The sequence below is a fragment of the Rhinoraja longicauda genome, chromosome 26 (genome assembly GCF_053455715.1).
Source record: "Rhinoraja longicauda isolate Sanriku21f chromosome 26, sRhiLon1.1, whole genome shotgun sequence".
In the NCBI taxonomy this organism is placed as follows: Eukaryota; Metazoa; Chordata; class Chondrichthyes; order Rajiformes; family Arhynchobatidae; genus Rhinoraja; species Rhinoraja longicauda.
In genome coordinates, this window is record NC_135978.1 from 14263471 (window position 1) to 14289695 (window position 26225).

The window sequence follows — 26225 nt, forward strand, 5'->3', positions numbered from 1 at the left end:
TTTGATATCCTGCCCACAATAGCGGTGTCATCTGCGAATTTGAAAATTGAATTAGATTTGTACATGGCTGCACAGTCGTGGGTGTACAAGGAGTAAAGAAGGGGGCTGAGAACGCATCCTCGCAACCCGTGTTGAGAATTATCGTGGAGCATGATTGGTTAATCATCTAAAATAAAAGCACTGTCTTTTGTGCCAGCAATGGCACATAAAGCAAAATAGAAATGTTGGCACATCAGGTTCATAAATGATGAGAAAAGTAAGTATCTAAAGAATTTAGTTTTCTAAAAACCTTTATACCTTCATAATGCTTTGCAAGCTAATCCATGATTGCCAAACAATTCCAAGCACAATTTATACCAGATGTACAAGACAGCCATGAATCAGGAAATGTTACATTTTAATAAAGCTCCTGGCAGCTTTGAGCAGTGACAATTACACACATCCATCCCACCTGGGCATTTAATGATGGACATAGTTGGCCGAGATTAATAAATTGATATATTTGTTTAAATATTTTAACATGTTTTCAAACCATTGATTAACAAATTCATAAATAACAAATTCATGCATGGAAAACATTGCTCACTGCCAAAAATAAAACTCCCAACTGTGCAAAAGTCCTCCATGAATTGAAGAAGTGTTTTACAAGAAAAGATTCCCCTTCCATTGTGTGGTTCATGAAGTTACTATCATGTGAACCATGTGTTTAAATTTGGTGATGTCCATTATTTTAACAGCACGTATTCATTCTCTGACTAGTGCTTTAGCAATAAATGATGAAATGGTAGATTACGTTTCTCTCAGGATGAAGCAAGCCAGATGGTCTTTCTCGTTTATGTTCATATTATTGTGCATACGATTAATTTGAATAACTCAATCAGATCCTAACCTGAAACTCACTCATAGATATTCTTATTCTATTTAAGATATATTTGCAAGCCTTTACAGCATTCCATTTTTTACCTCAATTTATTATTCAATGCATAACCTACATGAACACTTCACAGTTATAAGCCCATAACTCGTTCTCCATTTTCCTTTAAATTATCTGAAACTTTTGACTATATTCCAAGCATGTAATTCACCAAACATCAAAAATGATCAAAATTCTAGCCTGCAAGATTCTAGCCTGTAAGATCCACTTATTCTGTATATAAATTAACCCAATAGATTCCAGCCTGTAACTCACACTGGGGATCCATTTTTCTGTATATAAACCAGCTGAACTGCTCGATTAAATACCTTCCTGTAATTCATTTAGAGGATCTATTATTCGATATATTTAAACTATTTGGGATGTTTGATTAGTTTCTAGCCTGTAATTCACTCTTGGGATCTTTTATTTTATATATAAACATTTGAACCGTTTAATTAGATTTCAGCCTGCATCTCACTCTTGGGATCTATTATTTTGCCACATCTTAAGTGCAGTTACAATATTCTTGCATTGCAGCATCATAAAAATAACCATTTAAAATGCAAAGGACAATCTAAAATAAATATTTACAATTTGTCTTTCAGATCCTATTTTAATAATATTCGTAATTGAAAAGATGAATCTAAAGACAGCAACAAAATCGAAGATCTTGAATTTCATCCATTTTTCCACATTCACTCCCTTTCAAAGACCAAATGCTTAACTAATACCCATGGAATATCATTTTCAGAAAGAAGTGTCAATACATAAATGTATGAATGCAATTACAAACACAGGTTTTGGCAATTACTTGACTTCAAGTGCCACCGTGGAATATGTTCTTTAATAAACCAAACACAAAAAGATATTTCATTTCAAGTGGTAAAGGTTATCCAAGCTGTATTATCCCAGCACTCCTTACAGTCCAGAAATCTCTCATTCTCCAGTCAAAATGTAACCTTTGCAGAAAGCCTGTATGTGTTTGCATCTTCAAACTTGCACTTTAACCTTTGATTCTTCTTCGATGTTTTTCTAATTAGATCTGGAATAAAAGTTTTAACTATTTTTTAAATCAGTGCAGGACTTTTTGTGCATAAATTGTAAGAAATGAACAGTTGCAGTGTCTATGGAAATAAAATTGTCTACTTCTAAGAAAGTCAATTCTGTAAATACTGAACACTATAACATTTGGGTCATAAAACATTAGGATTATCAGTGATTAGCTTGTATTAACTAAATAGTGTCCATTAAATAAACACAAAATCTAGGATGCTAATTGGCTTTTCGTAAAGATAAAGAACAGGTAGAACCAAAACAATGCCACACAATATAGCTACATAAAACTTTTAGTCTTACGTGTTAGTCTCAAATGTAAAGTACTATATTATCCTTTCAAAACAGTTTTAAACTAAAATAAACTAATCCACAGGATTCCAGTCTTTAATCAACATTATTAAATACATAGCCTACCTGAACACCTCACTTAGTTGCAAAGCTTTCACGTATTCTCCATTATTCTTTACATCACCTTAACCCTTTGATTATATTCCAAGTATGTAATGCATAAACATCTAAAATGCTGTGGACAGTATGTGGACATTATTGACCAAGAGTCCCCTGCCTCTCCATTCAGAACTAGAGAAAGGGAACTATTAATTTCCTGTATTTTTCTTCATTAATTGACCCCAATATAGGTTCAAGCTTTTTCTAATTATCGTCTGAAAAGTGCGTATACATTGCTACATTCTGTAAGAGAAATTGTTTGGGGCTGTTACGTGATATGACCCTCTTCATTTTAAAACATCAACATGCAGATCTGTAGTCCACATATATAACCTGGTAAACTATTCAATGAGGCAATCTTTATATGATCTTATCAGAACCACTTTTCCGGGTTATTTTAAATTTAATAAGAAACAAATGTCTGCCTTGATCTGCCAGTCAAGTCCATCTGATGGATCTGTTGGAACATTTCACCATGCGCAAGAATGTTTCACATGCCTTGAATTTTGCATTGATTTTTATGGCAAATAGTAGCTCACAATTCATCATCATTGTAGCATGTTGGACAAAATATTAATTCTCACTTTTGTCCCTATGTAATTATTGCTTAGTTTTTTTTCATGTTAATATTAACACACTGGCTGCACAGCGGGCCACTATTTATCCAGATGAGAGTGGTCTCATCTGGCTGCACACTCTCAGTCCAAAAACCGGCAGCCTGACAACCACGTGTAGCTTGGGAGCTGACCAGTTTCTTGGTTTGTGCATTAATCCTTCCACAGAGGAAGGACAGATGGGTTGTTTGGGTAGTGGTGAACTCCTTCCGTTTAGGCTCAACTTCCGTGCGCTTATGAGAAATGTACTTAAACTTCTCAGTGCCATCCCAAAAGCTCCTCCCTCAACCTCTTTCTATGCTGTAGGACTTAACATTGACTGAGCCTACTGGAAGTAACCTCAAGAATATTTTGAAATGAGCTTATAGATTTAATTATGCATACTGACAAATACAAAATACAAATAACTCATTGTATTACTTTTATTTTTCCTTATAACATAGTCTTATAACATACTCATCAAGGCTATGCCGACTCAGAGCAATCCCACCCCCCACTGATTTTCCTCATGTGCTCCCTACAATTCTGTCAACATCCTCCACATTCTAACACTCACCAACACACCGAGGGTAATTTACAGTGGCCACAGGTCAGGATTGATCCTAGTCACTGGGGCTGTGAGGCAGCGACTCTATTAGCAGTGCTACGGCGAGTTGCTTCCCCAAAGATACAGAACACTGATAAATGAATATTTGTAACTACAATCTTTAAGCTTCTCCATCCTTGATCTCAGGAGATAATACAATTTGAAATGGGACATAATACAGAATTAATGTTGAATAATCATTGGAAGCAATTTCAGAGGTGTTGATTAACAGATATTCAAATGGCTTGATGTGTACCAATGCACAAGGAGAAAAGACCCTTATCTATATACTAAAACTCTCGTTTGTTTGTTTGTTTGTTCCTGAACTACAGCCAAAACAGTACACGATAGCGCAACAATTTAAGGCCCACCGTACTCACCATCTCTTCCATTGGTGCTAATGGAAGAAATTTCATTGAAATTGGTGTTATATTTTTAGTTATTCACATTTTAAAGTTTAAATCTATCTCCTAGAGGGGGAGGGGGATGGAGGGAGGATGTGAGGGGGGGGGGAGGGTTGAGGGGGGGAGGGAGAGGGGACAGGCAGGGGGGTGGGGGAGGAGAGGGTGCTGCACCAATGCAGGAGAGGTTTGGGCCCAACAAGTCCGCTTGGTCTAGTATCTTTATAATTTCCCTTGTTGTGGAGAGACCTCAAACGCTCATCAACTACCCCTACCATTACCTTCCACCATAACACAAACAGCAGGTCTGATAAAGAGGCCTGCTAGCTTCCAAGAGGAAGAGATTACATACTATGTTGATGCAGATGCATGTCAACATCCTTGGTGCATTGTCTGACCTGCTTGATTGATTGCAAAAGCTGTCTGGGAACACGGAGGTGCTCATGCGGAATCAGGAGCAATTTATTTGAAAATGACAGGCACATTTATGCCATCTGGCATCAATACTACTGCATTACCAAGGCTGAGAGCAGATTTCTGTTTTCATTGGAAACATGGGTGGAAGCCATTCAAATTACTCATGATTCTTGATGTTTATATGACAGAAAACAGTTTTTATTGACCGAGTCCCCTGCCTCTCCATTCAAAGGTCGGCTAATTCAAACCCCTGTAGCCAATGCTGTTAGTTGGGAGCAGATTGCAGTTTTGCATGACCAAAGAGCTGCCTATCAGGAGAATTCAGATGCCTCATGCAGGAGTAGACGACATTGGGACCTGTCCATTGATTATGGTGTCTTTTACATGTGAGGATCACAGCAGTTATGCAGCTTATGGCTCATTCTGAAGAAGTCCCGACCCAAAACAACACCCATTTTTTCCTATCCAGAGATGCTGCCGGTCCCGCTGAGTTATTCCAGCATTTTGTGACTAATCTATTGGAGTACTTTGAGGATATAACAAAGTAGATTACATGAGAGTAAGCAATGGATGTGGTGTATTTGGATTTTAAGAAGGCATTCATTAAGCTCCCGGCTAGTAGGTTAGTAAACCAGGGTTAAAGTACACCGCATTGGGGGGGGTAATATAACAGGATGGGTTAAGAAATGTGTACTTGAACAGCTGACTATGGACTTAGTGCTGCATCATTTTTTACACCAACAAATACCTGATAGGTTGAATGGCCACCTTCAATGAACAAGTGACACTTCCTGGCTTCCTCAAATTCCTCAATTTAATGGGATTATTCAGTGTAATGACAACAACATGCAAGAACCTTAACATCATCTAGAATAAACTAGCCCACAAGTGAGTATTGCATTCTCCAGTATAACATAAACTCCATCCACAAATAGCACAGTAGGTCTCATCTCTAAAATGGTCTGTTTGCCAACTATTTTGACAGTTGTTCTCCAGCCCGTGACTCCCGACCACCAGGAAAGACAAGGTCAACAACTACTCCATCCGCAACCTACCCCTCCAGTCACATACATCTTTCCGACTTAAATTTGAACTTATGGCGAGTCTGGAGGCTTGTTCTTTGTTAAAGAAGTTTATTGCGGCAGCAATATTCGATTACAAAGTATAACAAACGAAATTACAGACAACCATTAAATCAAACTGATTTATTCACAAAGTGCTGGAGTAACTCAGCAGGTCAGGCAGCATCTCGGGAGAGAAGGAATGGGTGACGTTTCGGGTCGAGACCCTTCAGACTGATGTCAGGGGGGCGGGACAAAGGAAGGATATAGGTGGAGACAGGAAGATAGAGGGAGATCTGGGAAGGAGGAGGGGAAGGGAGGGACAGATGAGCTATCTGAAGTTGGAGAAGTCGACGTTCATACCACCGGGCTGCAAACTGCCCAGGCGAAATATGAGGTGCTGCTCCTCCAATTTCCGGCGGGCCTCACTATGGCACATACCACCGGGCTGCAAACTGCCCAGGCGAAATATGAGGTGCTGCTCCTCCAATTTCCGGCGGGCCTCACTATGGCAAACTGTTCGCTTCGAAGTTCTCTTCCCACTGACTGGTTTTGGGCCTCAAAACCACCACGTGACCTTGCTGGCCAATCAGCGGGTTCGACTCTCAGGACCAATCCCTATGGTCGCACCACCATGTGACCTTGCTGGCCAATCCGAGGGTTTGACTCTCAGGACCAATCCCTATGGTCGCTACAAACTCCTACAAATCCTACACCTTATACTGCAGTACTGCTTGAGCAATGCATTTTATGCCTGGAGAGTTGATTGGAATATGGGTGTGTAGTCGCACAGTGGGATGACACCAAATTCAGGTCAAAAATGAATGTGCTTATTACCGGATGTGGCATCCTGATAATGATAAATAACTGGTGGTCTTTGTTTACACTTAACAGAATGAGGTCTTGGTTTATTAACCTGAGGAATCAGGTCAACTAGATACCAGAGTCTGCTAAATGAGTATTAATACTCACATGTGGTAGGCACAAGGTTGGTTACCAGGGTTACCAACCTGCATATATACATAAGCTCTAGCATACACGCAAATGCACAATCACACATGCATGCATACTTATGCACACACACTTGGGATATACACATATGCCCTGACTACCTTTCCCATATTGCCTCTCACCCACCTCCAAAATCTTCCTGTCCAGAGTCCCAACTGCACTCTGGTCTCCAGCTCCCAAACCAGGCCACACACCCAGCCCTTTCTCTAGCCACATACCTGCCCACATTCCCAGCCCACAAATCCACCCATGTTCCCAACAGCTTCTCTTCTTTGGTGAGTCATCTTTTGCCAAAATTCACCAATTCCTTCAATGAAGTTCACCTCAGTCTTTGGGTGATTGAAGAAAAGTGTATTTGAAGATCAGAACTCATGATATTCAGAACAAAAGTGATCCATGCCTAATACTGATTTGCAATTGGAGATTAAATTGTATAACTATAAATTACCCATTATAATTCTATATCCCCAAGTATCCATACTGAGCCAAAATATATTGGTTTTAATTTGAAATTTTAAACCGACTGGCCTCAGTGGCATTTCGATAAAAGTATACTCGACTTCCACCTCCCGATAGGTGAAGAATTGCCTTCTATTTTCATCGAAGAATGACCAGGCCCTAACTTTAGTGCAGTGCCCACCCACACCATCATTCTCCTACCAGCAAAATCAGTAACTTTCGTATCCGCAATTTATCCTGTACATCATTAACTGAGAAACATGTACAAATGATTTGACTCTACCATTTATATAATTGTTCTAAAGAGTGCACCCGGGACTTTCCAGGAAAACCCTTAGGTAAAACAGGCATCAAACCTGATAACACTGTTTTTTTAAAGTCTTAATTAGTGCTAATCTAATTAAAAATCCTTGGTTGAATCAATTATACACTGTCTAAATTAGTCTCAATAAGGTTACTTAAAGACTGACTACATTAATTTAGGAGTACTTAATACTAATGACAAAGAACTGCCAGGAAAATTTTTCTATACCATGAACTTACGTGGATTCATGACATTCTAAGATATATAGCTCACTTAAACCTGGAACTGACGGAAGATTTTCACTGTATGTATGAGCAACAAAACTTGATCTAATACTCTCAGCAATGAAAAGCAGCATATAATTTCCAAAAAGATAAATTGGCTGCTTTCTTTATTGATGAGAAGCAATTTGAAGCAATAGCACCAAAATAAAAGAGAGATTTTCTGCATGACTGATAATGAAACAATTGCAAAAACAAAAATGGCCGGATGGGTTTGCACACCTCAAGTGAAACAAATGGCACCTCAAGCATCTGAAGGGAAACAGAAAGCCCATGAGAGTGCCCAATCCCAAGCCAACGTCCTTGATACTGCAATTCTAAAAATGCAATTGGCTCCAGTAATCAGAGCACAACGCTCACATACCCAATACCAGACTTGCAAGATATTACCAGATGCACAGGGAAAACAATTCATGGACATTTCTAAATCTTTCTTGAGAGGGAAAAGGGAAAAACATTTTCCCACCAACACATGCACCTTTACACTTTATCTAAAGTGGGCCTCAGCTATGAATGTGCCTGAAAGCCTTAACCCTTGTCTGCAATAAAACATGCATCAAGCTCACACAGAGTTAATGGTGCTGGTTGGCCAGTTTCTTGGCCACCTTTGCAGAGTGATTGAAAAGCATGTGCAACTCCAAAGGATCTTCTTTCTCAAGCAACGAGTCAATGCCAATAGTGAATAAGCTGAACACCAGTATTACTTTATCAATAACATCTGTAGCAGTGCTTATTCCTTAGTATTCAAAGTGGAATCATTCATTCCGACCAAGTGGAATAGTTAAGGATCCTTACTGACAAGTGCTGTGATTGAAGTGTAAACAACAAAAAAATCAATATCAGCGATGTAATTGGCAATCAGCCTTCTCACAAAGGCTGGAAACTGATTGCTTGCCGTACAGCTACAAAACAGCAGATTGTACAGCTGGGTTGTCGTGCTAAATAATCCAATGCTGATTTCTGAAGAGACTGGTGCCAAGAGCCAGCAGCCTGAGAGACTCTGTGCTGAACAGGTATCTTGGCATATCAGCATTGCCACATGCATGTAATGCTAAATACAAAGCTGATGGCAAACTCAACAACTCAGCGAGCAAAATATTTTGACACATTCATCTTTATTGACCAATTCGGAAATGCCAATCAGTAGAATCTTGATGCTGTCTGCACCATGATATGACAAAGGAATAAAGAGCAGACTAATCTGGAAGGAGTCCCATCCATTGATTCATCCCACTGAAGGGCCTGTCCCACCTAGGTGATTTTAAGGTGACTGCCGGCGACTAGGCTGTCACCGACAGTTCGCCGTGGTGTCGCGGGCATGATCGTGAGGGGTCTTCCAAGAATCGTAGTGGATCTCAGCGCGTCGCTGAGAAATCAACTGGAGTGAGTTTTCTCGGCGACAGCCGGCTTGTCGCCAGGTATCGTTGCTTATTGCAGGCACTGTCGCCTGCTGTCCCCAGGTTTGCTAGGCTCTCTTAGATGCATTTAGAAGCACATAATATTAAAATAAGTAAAGTCATTTCAAGATACCATAAAATACTTGTGTTTAACCAATTTATTTACCGTCAGGACATTTGACAGGCAGATTGGAGGCGACAGTTTGACGGTCAGGTAAGCGTGGGAATTTTTGCGATGTTTATGGCCATCAGTGATTACATTTAAAGTAGGCTCCCAACCCAAATATGCAACCCAGAAACCAGATATGCATCTCCCGTATATTTTCAAAGAATGCCCACACACTTTTCACAAAAGTCCATTTAACCACTTTTTAAATTACATTTCTTAATACTGCTATTAGTAAACTGGAAGTCAATCCAGTTTATGCCTTGTTACCGTGAAGCTTGGTTTTCAAGTAACCCGGGCAAGATGTTATATTTCAAAACTCTCAAGTACTTACCGACTTGTCAGTGATTTCAGCAAAAATTAGGACGCCGGAGTAGCATTGACAGCGTGGAAATTTTGCGATGTTTCCGAAGATGGTGTAATCTCGACCTGACTCGGCATTGTCGTGGTCATTGTCGTCGGGTAAAAGAAAATTTCGGCGATCTGCTACGACTTTGACAGTCACCAGCAGTCGCCTAAAAAATCACTTAAGTGGGACAGGCACTTTAGGATATGAGGAATCATTTAACATTCGTTTTGCCAAATGAACTAGATTTCTACCTGGTACCATAGCCTCAATAATAGCACAAGATGTTAGAGTCATACGGCACAGAAACAGGCCCTTGAGCCCACTGATTCTGTGTTGACAAGCAAAGGAGCAATTTACAGAGGCCAGTTACCCACCAACCCACGCGTCATCAGGACGTGGAAGAAAACTGGAGCATCCGGAGGAAAACTAGACAGTCATAGGAAACCTTGCAGACTTTACACAGATTATACTGAAGTCAGGGCGGAACTCGGAATATCCATGAATGATTTCCAGTTTTGGCCTCCATAACAGGTTGGGATCAAGGGAGGACCACCTTTGTTATGCTATCTCTGAGTGATGTGGGAATTGTGCCCCTGATGGACGTAAGGGAAGGGAGAACATTCATAGATCACCACACCTTCACACCTTCAGAGGAACAGGTAATGTTGCAGCTCTAGGACATCAAGTTCACTTTTCCTACACAACTTGCACAGCTCTGAAAATTCCAATCCTTGATGGTGAGAAATTGAGACATCTACATGATCTTGTCCTCTCTGATCTACCGTGGCACATGGACATCTCGATGATAGTACCTGTGAGAGTGATCACAGTACTGTTCCTTGAAAGATAAAGTCTCATATTTATGCCATGTTGTGTAACACGATAATTGTGGTAAATGGAATAGACACCAACCTGATTCTGTGGCTCAAAACTAGTCATTCATGTAGCACAACAAAGAAAGATTTCCCCTTGTCCTCATTTATCACTCCACCGACCTTCGCATTCAACACATCATCCTCCAACATTTCCGTCACTTCTAACGTGATCCCACCACTAACCACATCTTCCCATTTCCACCCCTTTCTGCCTTCCACAGAGACTGCTCTTTCTGCAACTCCTTGGTTCACTTATCCCTTCCCACCCAAACCATCCAATTCCCAGGTACTTTCCCGTGCAACCGCAGGAGATGAAACACCTATCCTTATACCTCCTCCCTCTCCTCCATCCAGAAACCTCAACCGTCATTGCAGGTGAGACAGAGGTTCACATGCACTTCCTCTAACCTCATCTACTGCATCAGGTGTTCCCGATGTGGACTCTTAGACAAGACCAAGCACAGACTCGGTGACCATTTTGCTGAACACTTACGCTCAGTCCACCAAGGTCTACTGGATCACCTGGTTCCAACTACTTTAACTCCCCTTCCCATTCCAAAAACAGCCGCTGGTTGTTACACAACTACACAGTGTAGGAGTTACTCGGGGCTCTGACCTAGGCACAATTTGTTCTCAACTCTCAAGCAAATGAAAGAGCCCGTACTTGCAGCAAGATCAATACAACAAACAAAACCACTACATCTTATAAGGTTTTGAGCCTTTCCCGCTCCTCTGTTATCGAGGCTGACAAGCAACAACTTGTTGGGAGTATTACTTCCAGTTTGCTCCCTGTTGTCATTTGCAGCACGACACTGTTGCTGTTGGTGTTCAGGCGAACAAGCCACCAAGGTCCAGCCAATTTATGGCCTCAACTCGCATCCCCGCACCGCCTCAACATAAGGCCTGATCTTCCCAACCCTAGGCCTCACTCTCCTGCACACCCCCCAACCAACTGTGCCCCACCACCACCCCTCTGTCCGCACCACTTTATCAGCGGAACCATCATTTTTGGTAGCAGATTCTAAAATGATGCATTGTGCCTATTCTCCCACCAACATCCCTACTCCTTTGCAAGACAGCACCAGGCATCCACAGGACCACGCTGCAGATGCACAAGCTCAAAATGGAAGGGTGTCATGTGTTGCATCACCCGTGCATTTGCATGGTGTCTGATTGCTTTTAACTCTAACATACCACTTCTCGCCTGAGAAAGAAACAAAATAACCACAAGAAAAAATATTCAAATCGGAGGGCGGATTTGTCAGCTAGTAAATCAGGTGCTTTAAAACCATGCATGTTTGTTGTCTCTGAAGGATTCAGCATCGGGCTGTCTCCCTGCAGGAACAGTGTTGAAATACTGCAGCAGAATATTCCATCGGGAAGACAGCAAACAGCTGTAAGGTATCTTTTGGAAAAAAGCCACTGGTCAGGTGATTCACCACTGGTCCTATGTTACTCATCTCAAAACAGCTGGTTCTGAGGAGACAGACAAGAGCAAAATGATTGTGCTCGAAGGCATAATTATAATTTACAGAAAGTAGATTAAATAAGACTGCTTCCATTTGGCAAACATTCCGTAACACTACATCATACAGGGCAAAAAACATTAGGTTCGATCAGTTGTCTGTTTAATTAATTGACCTCAGTGAGCTCGGGAAAAATAATCCATTGGTCAGGTTTTGCTTCTCTGTTTCTTCTCGTGCTGTCACCTGCTGAAATATGTTCATGCTTAAACATCAAATAAGGCCAGGGCTTCCACCGCTTAGCTGAGATGCCAGCCTTTTCGAATAACCTCCCAACTCGTTATGTAATGAACAGCAAGGTAAAAGAGTGCATATTTCCTAGAAAATCTTGACTTGCAGGAGTCAGTCCTCAGGAAAGGAGAAATGAAAATAAAGGAAAGCTGAAGGAAACTCAACTGAGTGATCCTCCTTTGCTTTATATATCTATCTCTATCTCGAAGCTTGCAGACATCACCACAACGCCCCAGGCATAATCCCTCAAAACTACATTTAACAATCTGCCAGCAAGCAGCTAGTTAAAATGAAATTAATTACAAAATGGGAACTTCAACTGATTTCAACTGGTCTCACTGCCTGAGGATAGACAAAGGAAAAAATAAACAATTGGTCTTCCCACATTGATTTTCCTGTCTGAGATGAGCATAGTATTAGGTTAAATGGGTGCACTGGTAAGTCGGTATAACTCAGCTTGGAAACAGTGTGTGTAAGATCATTCAGCCCATCAAGTCTGCTCTGGCATTCGATCATGGTTTGTCTATTTTTCGCTCTCAAACCTATTTTCCTGCCTTCTCCCTGTAACCTTTGACAATCTTACGAATCAAGAAACTAACAATCTCTGCTTTAAAAATACCCAATGACTTGTTGATGATTGGCATTGTGTTTAGGGAACACAATTCCTTTAACTTAAACATGAAGCTGTCCGTATCTCTTACAACCATTTCTTCCTTAACTCGTAACTGATTTACTGTCACTCAATGCTGCACAAGATCCTTGGTTGGGTTGTAGGCTCCAAGTCACAGATGATGCAAGTAATGTCTCAAGAAATAAGCAAATTGGAAGAAAAAAATTACTAGCATAAACACCTTGGTCAGGCAACATCTATAGAATGAGAAACTGGTTTAGGCATCTTATTGTCACATGAGATCCCGTGAAATAGTTGTTTTGCATGCTATGCAATCAAATCAGATAATAGTATATGTAAATGCAATCAAGCTAAACATAAGTACAATCGATAGATCAATGGGGAAGATACAGAATGCAGAATATAGTTCTCAGCATTATAGTGCACCAGTCCCAGAGACAAAATCTCCATCTTCCCTGACTGAGAACGAACCTGATCCGCAGCTCTTAAAAGAGGCAAATCCTAATCACTAGGCCGTCAGGGAAACTAGTTAACTTTTTATCAAAGCCATTTAACGTAAAACCTATAACTGAGCAATTTGCCTGTATCGGCTCAAGGCATTGTACTGGGACCATGGCCGCCAGCACTGAGTGAGATAGAGAGTTGTGGTTAAGGCTTCAGTTCATGAGTTTGTGAACGCAGTCCAGGAGAGCTTTGCGCTGTTAGAAATGAAATATTTTGGATGAGGCCCAATTTTCTTTCACGGTGGCTTAGCAGTAGAATTTCTGCCTTACAGCGTTTGCAGAGCCAGAGACCCGGGTTCAATCCTGACTACGGGTGCTGTCCGGAGTTTGTACGTTCTCCCCGTGACCGCGTGGGTTTTCTCTGAGATCTTCGGTTTCCCCCCACACTCCAAAGATGTACAGATTTGTAGGTTAATTGGCTTGGGTTTGAATACTTGGTATAAGTGTAAATTATCCCTAGTGTATGTGCGGTAGAGTTAATGTGCAGGGATCGCTGGTTGGTGCGGACTCGGTGTTTCTGTATTGTATCTCTAAACTAAACTAAACTAAAAAAGGTAGTTTCAAAAGATTCCAGATCACTCAATCAAAGTGTAGAGGAATATCTACCCATCGTTTGCTAGCTTGTTGCACCGTGTCCTCCCACCTCTTTATACTGGCTACCTCCTCTTTCAGTCAAGGTGAGTGGTCTCGAACTGAAACATTGACTGTCATTTCCTTCCACAGACTCTGTCTTACCCATTGGGTTCCTCCAGTTGCTCTACTGTTTTTGCTGCAGAGTTTATGCCTTCCTTTACCTTTGATCCTCAAATAACAAGAAGATAAGTTATCACCATCACACTGCTGATGTGGACCTTGCTACAACAAATTATTTACCACGTTCCCAACAGTCACGTTACTTCAAAAATACAATTAACTGTAAAACACTTTAGAACGTACTGATGTGGGAAAAGATGGCATGAAAGATTCTTTGTAGTTTGGCTTGGTTCTTACTTTTAGACCAAATAAATCTTTCTTAGTTAGTCCTGTGGGATTGGTCACTGGCTCTAAAATTCATATGGGAGTTAAATCCCAAAACATCTGCAGAGATGCTTAAGGGAATATGGGATCCTACATTCAATGCATTATTCTAAACATCTGCACAGTGCCCGGCATCTGTCACATCTCCAGAAGCTACTTGGATTTATTCTGGGGTTGGAATTAATGGCTTTGGCTCAACTGTGTAATCAATAACGTTCCATCAAAGTAGGTCAGCATGCTCAGCTCAAGCTCCTGCCTTTGGGGTAGCTGCTCACAGATATGTTTTTGTCACCCTGCTACAAGAAAAATCCCATTAAATTGAAAAGAGTGCTGAGAAGGTTTATGCAGATGTTGCCAGAACTGGAAGACCTGAACTACAGAGAGAGGTTGGGCAGATGAGGTATTTAATCCTTAGAGTGCAGTAGGCTGACAGGTGATCCTATAGAGGTATGTATATAAAATCAAGAGTGGAACAGGTCGGGGAATGCACAGTCTTTTCCCCGGGATAGGGGAGTGAAGAACCAGAGGCCATAAGTTTAAAGTGAGAAGGGAAAGATTTAACAGGTACCTGAGGACCAGCACAGTGGTGCGGCTAGTAAAGCTGCCGCCTCATAGCACTGGAGACCCGGGTTCAATCCTGATCTCAGGTGCTGCTTGTGTGGAATTTGCATGTTCTTCCTGACAAAGATATGTGGGTTGATGGGTTGGTGACCATAGGTTTTTGGTAGAATGTTGGGATAGCAAAATGGGATTAGAAAAGGATTAGTATAAATGGTGTTTAATGATGTGGATTAATTGGTCTGAAAAGGCTCTTCCGTGTCCTGTTATGATTTTCTAAATTGGCCTCAGCTGTCCTCTGTGTAGTTCCATTGATGAGTTGGGAGATTGGCTGAGGTTGCTTTAGTTAACTCTTGTTTGCTCCAATAGATCACTGGCCCAAGGACAATGACAAAGTCAGAGCCAGGTACAATAACCTTCTCACCTCACGTGCACCCTCTCATTTAAAAACACTCGCAGCCCCCACTGGGAGCGACTGAATTTCCAACCATTGGCACTAATGATAATTGTGTAACTCACCATTCCACTCCACTGAGGTTCGCTGAAGGAGAGTAGTCTGGCGTTTAATTCTAAAGCATTCAAAGTCTTTACAGACAGCCATCAGAGCATTGTAAAAATCGCAAGATGCGACATTATGTGTTCTTTGAGATGCTACATTATAAGTTGTAAAACCACTCTAAAGCTTGTCAGTACTTTATCTTTCCTGACATATTTTGGTGATTATAACTCAAGATCAGTTACATTTTTGTGTTCTGTTCATGCAAACCAAATGTATTTTGTTTTTGTCAGCATGTGATCATAGAGTTGCAGCGTAATACAGCTTGGAAACTGGCCCTTTGGCCCAACTCATCCATGCAAAGCAAGATGCCCATCTAAGCTAACCCCATTTGCCAACATTAGGATCATAACGCTCTCAAGCTTTCTTATCCATGTACCTGTCCACTTGCCTTTTAATGTTGTTATTGTTCCTGCCACATCCAGGTTCTTTGTATTGCAGTACCAGTCCTGAGCTGTTGGTCTGTAAGTGGTTATGTGCAGTGCCAAAGAGCCACCATTTTGAAAGTCTTGCCAATTTTTTTTTTCAGTATTCGATAATCGAGTTCTGCGCAACAGAATGTTATTCCCTTTATGATGAACCTTAACACATTTTTCCAAAACTATGCCCTCTGGGTCATATTGATTCAACGGTCTGTGAACCCCAGTTAACCGATATCTGTGATCACGGAGTTAGCACAGGTGGGAAAAGCTGAGTGTCACATACAGATGAAATCACAATAATACCTATTGTTACACAACAGCTTTGTTCAATTTTGATGAGGGAGTAAAATGCAGTAAAAGCTTTGCAGAGTAAAGTCAAGGTTACTTTTATAAGAACATTACTGGGGACAATATTTGAGGAGCCGGTCTTGGATTATAATTGTGATGGGCCTGCGTCACTACAGACTTTTTAATGACCGCACTCTTCTCCCTTTGGCCTGTGGCTTTGGCCACTGACCTCTGCAGTCTATTCACACACATGCTGCAAGAAATCTGCAACCGACTCAGCACGAAGGATTCCTCACAGTTGTTAATATGGCAGAAGAAAAAAAAATCAGTCAATTCATTATTAATATTTTGCTCTGATGTTTCATATATTGAGGCATACATTTTCAAATTGGTATCCCTGACAAAAGGATCACAGAGAGAATATAGCTTCCAAAGCTCTTGCACTAAACTTGTTAATTATTTTATATTTCAAAGACAAACGCAAAAACCTATGTGGGTGAGAGAGTACTGCACTGTCCGAGTTACCGTCTTTCCAGACAGATGTTACATTTACTCTCTAAGGCACACAGAAAAATTCCTTGGTCCTATTTTGAGGAGAGGGAGAAACATTTAACACTAGCACAAGGACTATATTGTGAGAAAACACAATCTGCCACAGGCAATGATGGTCCAGTTTTATACTGCCATCATAGAGTCTGTCCTCAACTTCTCCATCATGGTCTGGTTTGGCTCAGCCACCAAGCATGACATCCGGAGGCTGCAACACATCGTTCGATCAGCCGGGAAGGTTGTTGGCTGCAACCTTCTCCCCTTTGACGAACTGTACACTGCAAGGGCACGGCGGCACGGTGGCACAGCGGTAGAGTTGCTGCGTTACAGCGAATGCAGCACCGGAGACTCAGGTTCGATCCTGACTAGGGGGGCCATCTGTACGGACCTGCGTGGGTTTTCTCCGAGATCTTCGATTTCCTCCCACACTCCAAAGATGTACAGGTATGTAGGTTAATTGGCTGGGCAAATGTAAAAATTGTCCCTATTGGGTGTAGGATAGTGTTAGTGTGCGGGGATCGCTGAGCGGCGCGGACCCGGTGGGCCGAAGGGCCTGTTTCTGCGCTGTATCTCTAAACCTAAAAATCTAAAAAAGGGCCAGGAAGTGAGCGGGTAAGAGCATCTCTGACCCCTCCCACCCTGGCCACAAACTCTTTGAAGCACTTCCCTCTGGAAGGCGACACTGGACTGTCAAACCCGCCACAGCCAGGCAGAAAAACGTTTTTTCCACGAGCAGTAGCTCTACTCAACAGCCAAAAGTCTGTAACCTTCTTTTGCTCTGGAATTTTATTTTATTCTTCACATGTTTAAATTATATTGTTTTATTTTCCTCCTTTCTTAAATAGTTGGCTGAAATTTGCTGCTTTCCAATATATGAGAACGTTTAAAATCAGTGCAATTTTGGAAGGTGACATCTGATGCTTCCATTATCTCAATAGCCACCTTTTTCAAAAGGTGCCGGTTGTTACATTCTAGGAAATTATTTAGTTTCGGTCTAATTAATTCCTCCAATACTATGCATATTAATACTGATTTATTTGAACCTCCTGTTCACTCGAACCCTCTGGTTATCACATTTTTCTAAGAGGCTTTCTGTGTTTTCTTCCATGAAGACACACACAAAATCTTTGTTAATTTGCTCATACCCCCAACATAATCTCCCCTCTCCTCATTAACCTCTGCCAGTCCTTTCCTTTTAACATATTTATAGAAGCTTTTACAGTCTGTTTCTCATTAAGCTCCTCCTACGTCTCACTTTTGCTTTCATTATTAATATCCGGTCCTCCTTGACTGATTTTCCAAATTTCCCCAACTCTCAGGCTGACTGTATCTTTGGCAATAGTACAAACCTTATTTGTACTAATACTACCTTTAACTTCTTTTGCTGGATCACTTTCTTATTTAATTTTATGCCCTACGAACCTTGTTTAGTGTTCAAGATGTGTTTTCAGAAAGGAGTGTGTTAATGCAATCAATAAAAAGAGATATTTTAGATAGGCACATGGATATGCAAGGGTTGGAGTTATAGGTCTCACATATATGCAGAAGAGATTAGGTTAACTTGGCTTCATGTTAGGCACAGACATTGTGGGCCATGGGGTCTATTCCTGTGCTATACTGTTCTGTGTTCCAAAGCATTATATGCAAAGACTGATGTGTCGCTGACAGCTCTGCTGTGCAGTGAATGCAGCCACGAACTGTAGCCCTTTACCAGTGCTTTCCCATTAATAAAATGCCCCTCTGCACATCCTGAAGAGATTGGGTGAGCGTTGCAGCACGCAGAGCCGAGCTGTGGGGCACACGGCTGCACCCTATCCAACACGGTGGGCCTTTGTTGAGGACTGATAGCAACTGCTCCATGTGTGGACAGTCTGCCCAGGGTTCTACAGTCTGTCTCGTCATCATAGAGGGTGTGAATCTTGATGCTACACGTGGGGCTGAATGATGATGCATGAACAACAGGCTGGGCAAAAGGTGTAGGCTAGATGGATCTGGCCACCGATGAACAACGAGATCAGTGGTCGACGCAAGAAAGGACATTGACCTCCCGCTCATGGTGAACTTTTATTAACAAAGGAAAGTTTACACTTCTGAACTTTTATTCTCAATTCGTTTAAAAAATTTAACAATGGAGCCAGTATGAACTGTAAGAAAAGCTGCACCCTCCAAACAGGGGGGGGTGTTTGGAAAAAAAGTTCAGAAGTGTTAATAAAAGTTCACCATGAGCGGGAGGTCAATGTCCTTTCTTGCGTCGACCACTGATCTCGTTGTTCATCGGTGGCCAGATCCATCTAGCCTGCACCTTTTGCCCGGCCTGTTGTCCATGCGTCATCACTCAGCCCCACGTGTAGCAGCAAGATTCACACCCTCTATGATGACGAAACAGGCTGTAGAACCCTGGGCAGACAGTCTCTAAATTTACTGGCACAAAGTGGATAAGTTGGTCTAAATTAAACTATAATTGTGAACTCGATCAGCATGAATGAGATTTTCGAACTCCTTCCTGCAGTGCTCTACACCTAGGGCATAATTGACAGGGCAGGAAGTTAGTTATATCATCGCCTCCCTCTGTGAACACAACACCAACATTCCCTGTGCTTTATCTTCGGCCGTGTCCAGTAAATGGCCTATCCTTGTCCTTTGAAAATGGCACGTTTTTTCGAGATCTATGTCAGGGAAACTCTGGCCACGATGGACATCTGCGGTTCTCTCATTATTACATTTTCTGAGGGTTTCCCCACTGCCACATCTAAATTTACTAAGGTACAACTGGATGGGTCACGTGATTCCAGATGTCCAAGTTGGCCAAGGCTACCGGGGTTGGAGAAATTAGGAATAGGATATCACAGTCTAAAATCCGTGACAGGGTGTGGTAACCCACAGTGAACGATGGAGAGGACCAGTGATTTACTTTGCTGCAGGATTCATTCCTTGACCCTGCGCTGGTTTAAAAAGCAGCTGGAATTCAAGAGGGATTAGAACACTGTTGCAGCTAGTCTCTGACACACAGCCCCGTTGAAAAGGCTTCTCACTTCGAGTGCAGGAGTAAACCATCGTGTGCTGTGCATTGTTGCTCTCAGCGCGCAGGCAGTGGTCTGTCAATAGCTTAAGGCAATTGAAAGAAAGGATCTTCCAGTAAACAGCTCCAGGATATATTTATGCAGTGATCCATGAAGGAACTATGCGGCTGGGTATTACAGATCGTGTTCATAGACCATTCAAAATCTGCAATTTAAAGCAACCAGGAGTAAATGAAAGCACTGTAAACCAGAAAACAGCAAACCTGTCACAGAGCATAAAAAAGACAAGCAGTTTCAAGAATGTCAATTAAATACCATTCAAGAAGGTAAAATAGGCCACTATAAAATGCAACTAGTCAATTGTTTTATGGTACTTGCTCATTAAACTATCATAGAGTTTAGCGGCTGAGCCCTTTTTGGGGCTCATTGGCCATGAAACGAAGGTTATGAGTTCAAGTTGCCCTGCATTTGTGAGCCCAGTACACACCTTTAGGACTTGAACATGTCATAAATGCTGCCTTTCGAAGTGAGTCACTGTCTACCAGTCAGGCAGATGCAAAGAACCCAGTGACATTATTCTGATTAAATCAGCAAACCCAAAACAAAATAGTGTATCTGGTCATTTTCACACAGTTTGATTGTGAGGCCAAGACATCAATCCGTTTCAGACGTATGGCAGAAGAGATTCTGATCGCTGTGAGGATCCTTCAAAAAATTAGTTGTACATCCCCCATCAAGATCTTAGCAGGTCTGAGTCCAAAGCATAAAAGGTGTTTTGTGATTCTCAATTACCATCACATTTAGGAATTCTATACAGGGCTTTTGACCCATTATATAGCAGTTCACTGAACTGCGTTATTAGTTTAATTATCAATACATCTTCTGTGACATTTTTAATGGTAAGTTGGAGAGTATGTTGTTTTATGATAACAGGAGAATCTTACTATCTCATTTAAAATATATTATTTCACGAAATAGGAAACCATTTGACCTGACATGTCCTTTAAAGGTGATTTGCTGTATATGGAAACCAAATGGAATATAATGCTGTTGGTGTGAAGCTTATTGCCAGAAGGTTGATTGACTGGCTTCGATTTTAGTAGTTTCGAATTTCTTTAACACGTGACTCGTTTATAGAATATTTGCCATCTAGCGCACTATTCCAGTGCTAAAGTACCAGGATATTATGATTTACAACATAAGTAATGCTGTAATTTCCTGGAACTTTTAGAGCTCCTCCACATTGCTTGCAGCAAAATTGTGAGAATTTAATTAACAAAGCTTCACTTCATTAAAATGAATGGTGATGGCTAATTTTCTGAGTTGACATTTGTGTGGTTAGCAAAATGGCGCTGGACGATAGGGAGATTGAAGATTGGTGGAATGCAATGTCTGTGGAGTGCACATCCAAGAGGTAAGGACAATGGTGTAGCTTAATGTTTAATGATTTAAGTCAATTATATTAATTTAACAGTAAATAGGGATGACTTATAGTGGTACATAAAATCATAAGACACATAGATGAAGTGAATGGTCATGGTCTTTTTCCCAAGGTAGAGGAATCAAAAATGAGAGGGCATAGGTTTAAGGTGAGAGGGGAAAGGTATAAAAGGAACCCGAGTGGAAACTTTATCACACAGATGGCGATGGGTGAATGAATGAACACTTTATTGTCACATGTGACAAGTCGCAGTGAAATTCTTTGTTTGCATACCCGAGGTATGTAATAGTTGCCCCACAAAGGTCACCGACAAAAGAGTATATGGACCAAACTGCAAGAGGAAGCTGTAGAGGCTAGTGCAATTAAATGTTTAAAATAGATTTACTCAGGTACATATGCATTGTAAAAGTTTGACAAATATTGGCTAAATCTAAGCAACTGGGATTAGCTCAGATGGACCTTTTGGTCAGCATGGACAAGTTGGGCTGAAGGATCTATTTTCACGTTGTATAACTTTACTCTATGACTTTAAAAACTAAATGAAGGCAGGTATGACAGAGTTAAACATATCAAAACTATTCACTCAAGAAGGACAGAAGAGTGTAACAATGAGTGGGGCAGGCGTAGAGTTGCAGAAACGAGAGTTGGAGAAACCTTGTATGTCCAACAAACGCAAGGTTCTTGCAGCTTGTTTAGTTAAGAGCTGAGACAGAAGGGGGGGGGGGGCAGAGAGAGGGGGGAGGGAGAGGGCATGACCAATCTGACCATATACTGTGGTACAGGGAGTCATCAAGCTGAGTGAATGAAAAGGGATGAATTAGTGATGGGGGGAGAATATACTTAGGGGAATAAGTACTATTCTCAGCATCTGCCCGCATGTCTCAAAGTCTGTATAAAGAGCCTAGATCTAGAATTAGGTGTGTTTTCTCAGGGCTCCTCTTGCAGAGGAACTTTAAGCAGAAATTAAAGATCCATTTGTCATGGTCTGCATGGGAACTGCATTCAAAGGTTTAAGACAGAAGTTCTGGTGAAGGAGAATGAGCAATCAGAATCAAAGTTAAAAAGCAAAAATGCTGGGGTAATAATCTCTGAATAATAAACTGAGCCATGTGCAAATTGGCATAGGGTGAATGAGATCTGAGGTTTGAATGTGTGGTTTATAGATTGGTGCAGGAGAAGTAGACTTTAATTCATTTGGATCACGTTGTGACCAGATCACTGAAAACCAGATGTCATGATAGTAGTCAAGAATGAGTGAAGAACAGAAAAAAGTAAAATAACTAGAAAATGTTTTAAGTTAAACAATTAGGGAAAAGGACACAAAATGTTGGAGTAACTCAGCAGGTCAGGCAGAATCTCTGGTGATGTTTCAGGTGGGGAGCCTTCTTCAGACTCCATCTAAAGTCCAAACAAGGATTCAGACCCAAAACGTCGCCTATCCATGTTGTCCAGAGATGCTGCCTGATCCTCTGAGTTACTCCAGTACTTTGTGTTCTTTTGGTTATAAACCGGCATCTTCAGTCCCTTGTTTCTACAATTATGGAGAAGGTACAGATGTAGGGGAATTTAGAAAGTTGAAGATATCGGGAAGGTGATAATGCAGGGTAATGAGTAATGATAACCAGAGTCCATTAGGAAATCACTTGGGATAGAACATGCAAGTATATTTTCATTTGGAATCAGAGCAGGGATAAACTGTGCAAAGACAAATCTCAAGGTTCTTCATCTGAATGCTTTCCGAATGCCTGCAACATTTATAACAAGGTAACTGAATTAATAGGACAAATAGAAATAAATGGGTAGCCATTAGTAGCCATTAACAGAGCCATGATTGCAAATTGTCCAAGGTTGGGAATTAAATATTCCAAGATAGTTAGCCTTCGGAATAGAAGGACAAACAAGAATGATGATAAAAAAATAGGATAAAGGCAGGAGGGAGGTGATCTTAGCTGTGAAAATCAAGAAATAGAATCTATCGGGGATGGAGCTAAGAAAGAGCAAGGAGGAGAAAAAATGGGCGGGAGCAAATATTACCATGTTTTTAATTTAATTCATTCAACGGATGTGGACTTTGCAGACTGAGTCAGCATTGTTGGATTCATCGCTACTGGTACTTTAGAAGGTGGTGGTGAGCTGTTTTCTTGAACTGCTGCAGATTTTGAAGTATAGGTTAGGAAGGAATTTCCGGAATTGTGACCCAGAATTTTGTGCAAGGAACGCAGTACTTGCTATTGAGGGAGTCAATGCACAGGTTCCTGAGAAGGTGATTTCACTGTATGAGGACCAACCTCAGACCATCAAATTGGAGATGATTCAAGAAAATTGTACTTTGTGCTGGTAGCTAATTGTTGGTGATCACATTTAATGCCAGAGATAACGTACTTTGTAGATGATGGAAGACGATTGAGGAAACTACGTTCTCTGAAACTGCTTAGCCAGAATCCTTGATAACTGCAGCATGTCCCTTTAAATAATTAAAGCAAGGATGTAGCGTGGTGTGCACCAGGTTCAACTACGACCGTTCCTCAGGTGGCAGATTTTAAATGTGTGACAGATTGAGCACCAGTGTACCTCAGCACAGATGGATGTGTGAGAAGTGCAATTAGCAATGTTATTAGTATCACCTGGTGCTAGGAGAGGTCAGCTATGCAGACGTTCCTGATGCAATGTTGTGATTGACACTGATTCACCTAGAAATCTCCGCATGCATGATCTTCTGTGGGTGGAATCGATCTTGGATCGCATAGTGCTTTAAGAAACAGTGATCTAATTACTCAGCTAATGTGTTTTATCAGAAGCTAAAACTACCATGTCCATTTATGTCGTCTGCTTGTATAAATAATATTCAAAGTCTGCCATCTGCCCAGTTTGATTCCTGCCCAGGCCATAATATTAATATAGGATTTTGCTAAAACACTTCAGCATCGCAGCGTTACTTACTGATTCCATGTTGCTTCTTGCAAACTTGGAGTTTATGAAAATTCAACAGCAATAGTTCATAAGAAGCATTTTGGAAAGCTAGACTAAGAGCTGCAGTCTTTTGGCTTCATCTTCCGCCAAGGTATCCCCAAAATTTACCCAACTGTTCGAGCATTAATCGATCCTGTATGTTTCAAGTTTTGCCTCTGCTCCACCATTGTATCACTGTAATTCTTATACAGCACATGAGAATCGATAGCAACATCAGCATTTATCGGCATCTGTAAATGTAGTTTTAGCCTGAGTCATCTTCTGGAGCCCCTGATAGTCAGATGTGGAGGGTGTTCCATAATCAGATTCCAGAACATTGACCCAGAGATGAATAAGGAATGCTGTTACGTATCCAGATCAATAGAGTTGTCTGTTGGTGATGGTGGTACAATGTCAATCTGCCTGCTAATGTCCTTTAAGTGGTAGAGATCAGATGACTTCACAATGAAATAACATAATAAACATGGCCAAGGAAAGGAAGCTGAGTCCAGAAAAGGTCATTCATTATTTACTCTGAGGGGTGACATTTTATAAAGGGCGGAGCCTCACATGAAGAATATGGTTTCTCAGAGAGTTGTGCACAGCAAATCGCATCCCTCAGGATTCCAAGCACTTGCTCCAAAAGCAGCTGCCTGACAATCCATGACCAGTCAAATACAGGGAGCAAGGATGCAATTTTGATGTTGACGGTGACTCAAGTCAAGTGTACCCCTAAGATGTGCACACTTTACTCGATACAGAGTACTGTTCATTTCTGAAGGACAGAACATTGTGTAGTGGGTGAAAGACTGCTGGCAAATGAGAGATATCACAAAATGCTAGAGTAACTCAGCAGGTCAGGCAGCATCTAGGAGAGAGGGAATGGGTGACGTTTCGGGTCGAGACCCTTCTTCAGTCTGACCCGAAACATCACCCATTCCCTCTCTCCTAGATGCTGCCTGACCTGCTGAGTTACTCCAGCATTTTGTGATACCTTCGATTTGTACCAGCATCTGCAGTTATTTTCCTACACTGCTGGCAAATGAGATGTCATATCCCAGTTCCCTGCCAAGTTCAATTTTGAGCCCTGCACTTGATTCCCATTGTATATAAATTTACAATAAACATATTCAAACTCCTACAAGCAAGACATGGCTGATGCTGAAAATACAAGATGAAAGAGAGAGAGAGCAATATATGTTGGAATTGAGAGATACAATTTGAAATGGCTGGTTATGCAAAATCATTGAATTCAATGGTGATTCCTGAAGGCACTGTCATAAGAACTCCCACAAGCGGAGACATGCGCTGACTGAGGACATGTAATTGAAAAAGTTGCATCACCAAATTACCTTGCTATTTTAAATGGTTTTCCCCAGTACTGCAATGTTGCACCTGTCCTACTGCCCTGCCATTGCATCCTCCGAATTTCCTTTCCTTTCATATTTTCCTGGCACACCTTATTCTTTCCCTACCCCTTCTCTTCATTACCCCTTCCCTACCCCACCCTTAGAACGTTCATAGAACATAGAACACTATGGCACAGGAACTGGCCCTTCGGCCCACAATGTTCAAGCCAAACAGGAGGCCTAGTTAAACTGATCTCTTCTGCCTGCACGTGATCCTTATCCCTCTATTGCCTGCACTTCCATGTGCCTTTCTAAAAGTCTCTTAAAAGCCACTATGGTATCTACCTCCATCACCAATGCATTCTAGGCCCCTACCACGCTCTGTGTAAAAAAAAATGCCCCGTACATCTCCATTAAACTTTCCTCCTCTCAACTTATAACTATGCCCCCTAGTGTTGGACATTTCCACCCTGGGAAAAAGGTTCTGACTGTTTACCCTATCTATGCCTCTCATAATTTTCCCTCAGCCTCCGATGTTCCAGAGAAACGAATCCAAGTCTCTACAACCACTCCCTGTAGCTGCCATTCTTTAACTCAGGCAGTATTCTGGTAAACCATCTCTGCACCATCGCCAAAGCTTCCACATCTTTCTTGTAAAGAGACGAGGGGTTCGCCACCTTTAGTTACCAGGATTCTCTCTACTTCCTTTCTTAAACAAAGGAACAGCATTGGCTGCTCTTCAGTCCCCCTGTGACAAGAGAAGCATCGTCGTCAATGCCCCGCCATCTCCTCTCTTGCGCCCTCCATAACCTCGGATGATCTGATCACATCAGATCTTCTCAGATAAG